Source organism: Phlebotomus papatasi, chromosome 2 (genome assembly GCF_024763615.1).
Source record: "Phlebotomus papatasi isolate M1 chromosome 2, Ppap_2.1, whole genome shotgun sequence".
Taxonomy (NCBI): Eukaryota; Metazoa; Arthropoda; class Insecta; order Diptera; family Psychodidae; genus Phlebotomus; species Phlebotomus papatasi.
The window spans coordinates 71,639,777-71,647,426 of NC_077223.1; positions in this window are offsets into that span (position 1 = coordinate 71,639,777).

Genomic DNA, 7,650 nt, shown 5'->3' on the forward strand with positions numbered 1-7,650 from the left:
TTCTAGATCGATAAATTCCAAATGAAAAATACGGTTAGTTCAAAATTTAAGTGTCAATTATATTGAAAGCCCGAAATAGGTATTTTTCACTGCGGAGTTCCGCTTTGCAGAATTTATTTCACTCTAAATTCCCTAAATGTTCCTCTTCATGGTGCCAATTTGGAGCTTTTGCAAGTTCGCGTGTCTCATTTGTCTTGATTGAATTTGTCCTCCAACATTCTATAGAGTTTTACTTTTCTCCATTGTCTAAACTTGTCGAATTCCCATCCACTGTTTTTACACTCTTCTTTTTTTTCCAACCACCATCTGAAAATCGATTGGAGTGGCGAAAGAAAATCCCATGAATTTATTGGGAAAATAGACAGACCGAGATAAAACAATATTGCAACTATTTTCCCATCTACACCACACTGTTTGCCAATGGTGTACTTTTTTTTTCTTTTTCCCGCAACATCATCCCCCAACATTCTTCAGCTGCTGCAATTGAATTCAATCAACATGGAAAAGCGGATGTATCTATGACAGAGCTCGGGGAAATGGCACAGGCAGGTGGATGGAACGTTACTATGGAAAATGACTGGGGGCTCTTATGGGGAGTTTAGAGTGTCAATTCCATTTTAAATTTTCACCCATTTTCTATCTCATCCCTCTCCAGTACACTTCATTTTATTGCTAAAAGTACATCTCGTGGTTCTTGTTCAAGTACTATGCAATTAAGCGATTTTGCTGATTTTCCCTGAGTTATCGCGCCAATTTCACAGTAGAACTTCCTTTGTCGATGGAGGTGGGAAAAAGCTCCAATGGGTTTTCTATGAACTGACAATTGTTCTTCACCGGGAAAAGTAATTGAAAACATAGTGAGAAATGCCGCAGGAATTGCAAACTTAAGAATGAGGTTGATGCAACTAAAAACTGCTCAAAGTGCAGCAAATAAGGTCATACACAACACCTCTGTTAAAATAAGTTTTACTGTATATTCAACAGTCCATTTTTTGTTGTTGAGGTTGTTTATTTTTGAAAGAAACAACAAAGGGCTAAAAATCTATGAAAGTTCAATAATAAGGATATACAGTAAAGTTTTATTAACTGTTGGTATAAAGTCAATATAGCTGGTCAAATGGATTTTTGAAAACTCTGGAAATATATTTAAAATTTTAGGCGAATTTTTTCAGAAAGGAATTGTGTTGCAATACGGTTTTTCATTGTTTTGATTCGAAGCTTAATTTTTAAAGATGAGCCAGCGACATATTCATGGTTTGTAGTGAGAATAGTGGAAGGTTTTAAGGCTCCGCACACACTCTGACTTCGAATACTTCGTACTTTTTCCATATTCATTTAATAAATTACCTAAATTATTGCAGTATATTATTTAGTAGGTTAGATACATTAAAGGAATATAGAAAAAAAAATAAAATGTTCTAAGTCAGATTTTGTGCGAACTATGAAAGTGTTCTCGTTTACTAATTAATATCACCCCTTGTTACAACCTTGAGTCAAAGTGCTAGGATTTAGCTCATTAAAAAATAATATCACTGCCCCAATATTGTCGGCAAAAACACAAATATAGAGACTTTCATATGGCTTCTAATTACTTTAAAGGTAGTGGATAAGAAGTTTTGAGAGAAAAAATTCATGCGTGTAACTGTGACCTTACTTATCAGTTCATCATCATCATTATTTTCTACCGCATATCTCTATTGGGGTCGCGGGCCCATGACATCCAGTTAAGGAGCCTACGCCTGTTGATCCAATGCAGGGAGATGTCAGGGTTTGATCTCAAGGCACTCCAAGGCAAGATTCTGAATTTGATTCAACCACCTTGTCCTAGGTCTGCTCCGAGATTGACGCCTCCTCACAATGGCTTGCATAGCTTTTACCGTGGTATCACAGTAGAGAATTTTACATTAAAATTTTAATGTGATTCACATTAATTGTTGCTGATATGTGTCCTAATGTCCAATTTTCGTCAAGAGCTTTTAGAAATCGATTCATTTAATGATAAAAAAGTGGACTCGAGGCACAAAAATTGGTTTAAATAGATTAAAATAGCAAAAATACGATTGATAATTAATGAGCTAATTAATGAGAAGTTAGCAAATTTATGAGCAAAATTTGCTCATTAAATTTTCATCAGGTACTACTTTATTGCAGTCATTCGGGTAGTTTCTGCGCCACAATTCTCTCTCCAATATATTCGTGATTAAATTGTGATAAAAAGTAGTGGTAATACCTACTTATCGCGCAAGAGATGGAGAAAGGACAAAAGACATTGAAAAAGATCGGTGAAGAGAATAAGTAAGAAAAAAGCTAAACAAAAATGTGTTCGATCTACATTTTATATTTCTTCATAAACTTTTTGGATTTCGTGGTCAAATGAGATGGTGGCCGAATTAATTGAGGCTGTGCATCAGGAAACCGTCATTTGGGACTACAACTGCCGGGAATACAAAAAGAGAGGCAGCCGGAACTCTTTCCTCAGTCGGGATTTGGGTGATATTGGCTCCCTCATTTTCGTAGTCTTCTTTTGAAAATAAAGCCCTGCGATTTGAAGTAGCTCTTTAAATTCCTCCGAAGTGTCATCCGGAGAGAATTATTATGTCCAAAAAAATCGCCCCAGAGAATTTCAACGATACCATATGAAGGTCGCGTTAGGAACCAATCTCTCGCCCACAAACTCCTTCTCGCTTAGCGGGTTCTTTTGCATGACATAAAAGTAGCGTGCAGGAGGAAAGCTTCGTCTTCTTCACTAAAATCGCACATTTTCGCTCAAACGACTGAAATGCTTCAAAAACAAAAACATTCATCTGACAACCCGTGTGCCATCGTGACATTGAGCAATTCTAGCAATGTGTCCTGACTAAATTAGCGATGTCGAGTTGTTCTAGAAGTTTTAATGAGCAACTTTTCACTTTAACTTTAATGTGAAATTTTCTAGTGTGATAACTCCGTTATTCTAATTATCACTTTTTGAAGTATTTTTACAATTTGTTTTTGAATACAACGACTTAGGGAGGGATGGCCTAATTATTATTAAGTAGGACACTCTTTTAAGTCCACCCGAAACGAAGCTCCATTGAGCATAGGGTATGCTGTGGGATTGTCATATAGCCTCTAAAGAACTAAACATTCAAGATACATAAAAAAAATTTCATCGGTCAAAACTTCTGAAATAATAAAGGTGGAGATTACTTAGGAGTTTCAACATTTCGACCACTCAAAATATAAGTCGAACAACTCGATTTTTTTCAAACGTTTTATTCGCTTTTTGGATACTTCTTTATACCCTATCTATAACTTTCCTGTAAATATTATACTAGAAAGATAATTATTTTAACCGTTATAAAGATTTTAAATATCAAAAATCCTATACTCTGCATGTAAAATCTCATTTTCAAATCATTCTCCTGCAAAATTTGCTTACTGCGAATTCTTATTCGTTTCTTATTCTGAGTGGTCGATTTTACCTGTAAAACACGGTATTATAAAAAAAATGTGGTAAAAGAATTTAAAGTCTGCCGAAGCACATTTTTACAGACCGCAACAAAGGGGTATTTTTCCTAAGAATGATCAGTGTAGAGGCAAAAGCTCGAAAAATAAGCCTTTCACATCTTTTTTCCGAGATTTTACAAAAAGCTCACAAAAGTTTCAAACATTGCAGTTAAGATCTATATAAGAGGAGACCGAGGAGACATATTGGAAAATCTACACTCACATAAACTTCCATCGGAAAGTGAATTGTGCTGCCTTGAGAGCTCCATCCAAAAGCATATAAACTCAATAACTCAAGGAAATGACAAATAGAGCTTTAGATATGGGGAATGCAAAATTGACCTAAACTGCAAACGTTCAACTCAATATCGATCATCTCCTGCCTTTATTCCAAATATATACCCACATTCATTTGGACTTGTGAAACTTATCTATCTGTATCAACATCCCATGCCCACATTTTCCCTATCCTTTTGAACTCATCCATCACTCGTATGTGGCGGAATTTTAGTTTTTGCTCATCTCGTTGTATATGAAAACGTGGAAATGATGTTTGGTTGGTCAGGAAGATGCCTTATTTACCCTGAATATTGTCAGAACCAACAAAATCCTTGGATGGACAGGAAAAGCGCGAAACATTGTTGCACTTTTGGAAAAGCTGTCTATACGGGATGGGCTTTTGAGTTTAGTTTCCTCTCAAATATACGCTTCGATAGTTGCCAAGTTAGTGTAGAAGAATTATGGGGATGTTGATAGAGTGTTTTGGTGGAAAATTTCACCACACTTTCCTTTTAAATAATCCCAGAAAAAAAGCAAAATGTATTTATTGCACTTGTCACAGCGGGAAAATGTTCATTGGCTACCGTTGAGGCATTTTATATCCTTTTTCGTATTTTTTTTTTGTATGTTAGCTTGTTCTTTTGCTCTTGCTTTTGCTCCAGTTTGTCAGGGTTATGTAACGGGGAAAAGAAACCATTTCTGAGACATGTGTCTCATTTTCACTTCCTTCCCATTCCCATGCTCATGAAATTGTCTCGAGTTGCCGGCAAGATGCCAGGAACATTTCTACTTTCTACCATACAGTATATACGAGATGAAGGAAAAGATAAAATTGAAATGACACACAATTGGACATTGAGATAGATTTTCTCAACTTCACCTGTACAAGAATCCTTCGCGTGGGAATTCATCTAGAAAGATGCCGTCAGGACATTTTGATCTTATTTTTCCATTACACAAAAAAAGGGATGGTTAATCTGTGATGCATCTCTTTTGATGAAATAACTTTTTTGGGTATAAAGTTTCCGCATAAAACCCCGATAGTGTGACCGCATTCTGTCAAAATCATCTTAATCTAAAAAAGGCGGATTTCGAATGATGTAAACATCATCCAGTCACTTACAAAATTTCCATCAACGATAAATCCCCTTAAAGCCCAATCAACTTGTTTATCTCACCCACACCCCATGGCAAAAGGGCATTCCCACTTGTCTTGTTTATACATCTGTTGTGTCCTCGAGAGAGTGAATATCTCACACCCTTCTGCATTTTCAATGGAACATTTCAGTCTATCTCACCCTCAATTGCCTCCCCTGGCTCAATATATCTATATACCTTCTTATTTGACAATTTAACTAGGCCAGAAGACTACTACTTTTTGCCTTGACTCACGTCCAAAGACAGAGAAAAAATGCCCCCTTCGAAAATTACGAAAGAGATGAAAATTGCTCAGACATTCCCTCCGGTTTCTGCTACTGCAGGCAAAATTCCATCCATCGAATACATCTGGACAGTCAGAAATTCTTGCCCCTGCATCCTCTCAACTCCTCATTCTCCTCAATCCTTCGCACACTGACTTTCTGATGATGTGAATTTATCGATTCCACTTGGGACATGCGCCAAAAACTTTCACCAGCCCACGATTGCAATTTTCCCCAACAGTCACTGGTAGGGAGGATTTCCCTATTTCCATTGGAATGTTTTCAATAAGGAAATATTACGTGATTTTCAATACTTTTTTTTTTTACTATTTTTGTTGATAAAATAATTTTTGTAAAACTTGTTTGAAAAATGCTTTAGATGTCTTGCGAATGGACATACAACAGAGGGTTGAAATATCAAGCATTGATGGAGTAAAACTGTACGGAATTGAGGCATAATATTGGAAAAAAGAAAATTTTGGTGTGTAATCTCAATAGTACATAGTCAATGAAAAGGGACTTCAAATAGATAAGAGAAACTTAGACCATGAGCAAGTATTTGTTGTAAATTTTACATTTATTTTCTAATATTCACGAAAACCAAATTCCAGGAATTTTGCTTAATTGCGCATTTAAAAGGTTTTTTTTTCATATTAACAACAATATACAAAATTATAAATTACGCTAACAGGTCTCCGAAAATCCAATTCTAAAATATTCCTCTTGCAAATGATTGATAGTAAAAATTCACATAAAATAGCTTACTCTAAAAAAAGTCTCGTCAAATTAACAAGACAAGTTCATCAAAAATAAGTTACACAAAAAAAATATTTCGTAAAATTATTCCTAAATGTTTGTGGATTTCTATTGAGCATTTACGAAATGCTCGTAAACCGTATAACTCACAAACAAGTTCGTAAAAATTCCTACTTTTTTCACATGTATTGTTCGTAAGATGATCATTTGACAAGCATATAACAAAAATTGACAAATATTTTTATAAAAAAATGCTAAAATTTTGTCACTTGTTGGTAAATTTTTGCTAGATAAACAAAAATCAACGTAAGGGGAGGCTTTGATCGTTCGCACATACGCACCTTCAGACACTTCATATTTCTCCCATATTCCTTTATGAATCTCACATATGGCTATATATTGTAATAGCTAACCTTAAATCCCATCTTTCCTGAAAAAATTGAGAGTCTAATCCTTTTTTCCTAGTTTCAGGAAGCAAAAAATAAAAACAGGTCCAAAACTGTAATTTTGCTGTGCAATATTTCATACGATTGTGCAGAATTAATATCACTTTTCTGAAAAACTACTATCACAGAGGGTAGAAGGGTTATTAGGAATCAGATTTATGTAAAAATCTTTTAGGCTGAACAGGCACTTTTTGTGGGTGGAACAAAATTCACAAACTTGACTCAGATTCATCGATCGCACATAGAAGACATGGCTTCTCTCACATTTTCCAAGAAACTTCATTTTAGATGCGATCCCTCATATTCACATCTATTGTAATCTACCGATTTGATCCACCACTAAAAAGGAAAACTTAAAAATCGTAAAGTTGATAAACAAGAAGTAATTTGACTCAAATAGGCTGCAGTTGAGTAATTATTAAGCAATTTTGCATTTCTTTGATATAAAAATATTTTTCAAGCTTGCACAAACTGAATGTGCAATGAAAGAATCACATCTGCAATAAGCTCATACAGTTTACAACTGGTTTTTGACAATCTTTGACATAACCTCACTATATTGTGTTGTTTTGCATGACAAAGAAAAGAAATTGTCCGTAAGAAGATGTTTTGTGAAAATTTTACCTTGTTCACCTGCTGAAGCTCAATATCTGTGCTAAATCCCGATTCCTGCAGCTGCAGGAACAGAGAAATCTTCAATGCGATGCGCATTCAAACGTTTTTGTGCTCCGTGAGGAATGGTGGAATCTTGTGTGGTCTTCTCGTTTGCAGAGTTTTAGTCAATTTTTAGCTTTAAAAACTTATTGATTCGTGTAAATTTGGTGATATTTGGACTTTTCAAGAAAGTATTCATCAGATTTAACCGTTTCCAGAGTGAAATTCTCGTAGAATCAAGCAAAAAAATGGTTTTTAATGTCAATAAAACATCTCTCAGAAAAGTTCCAAAAAAGTGATATTAAAATGTTTTATTCCTTATAAAAATGGTTTAATCAAGTAGATTAGAAGTTCCCTTTAAACAATGATGTGCAACTTTTAGTGTCCGGTGCAAAATTTACGGTGAAAATGGGGTGTTCAATGATGGCGTGAATCGTGTGCGATAATAGAAACTTGATTCATCTATCGGACAAATCGCCATTAAATTTTCATTTTCCTCTGGAGGAAAATCTAAGGATTTCCTGGGATTTTGTTTGATGGGATTATGAACCTTATAAGTAAGACATTTTTTTGGCATAGTTGGAGAATCCATACGGTTTGCATGG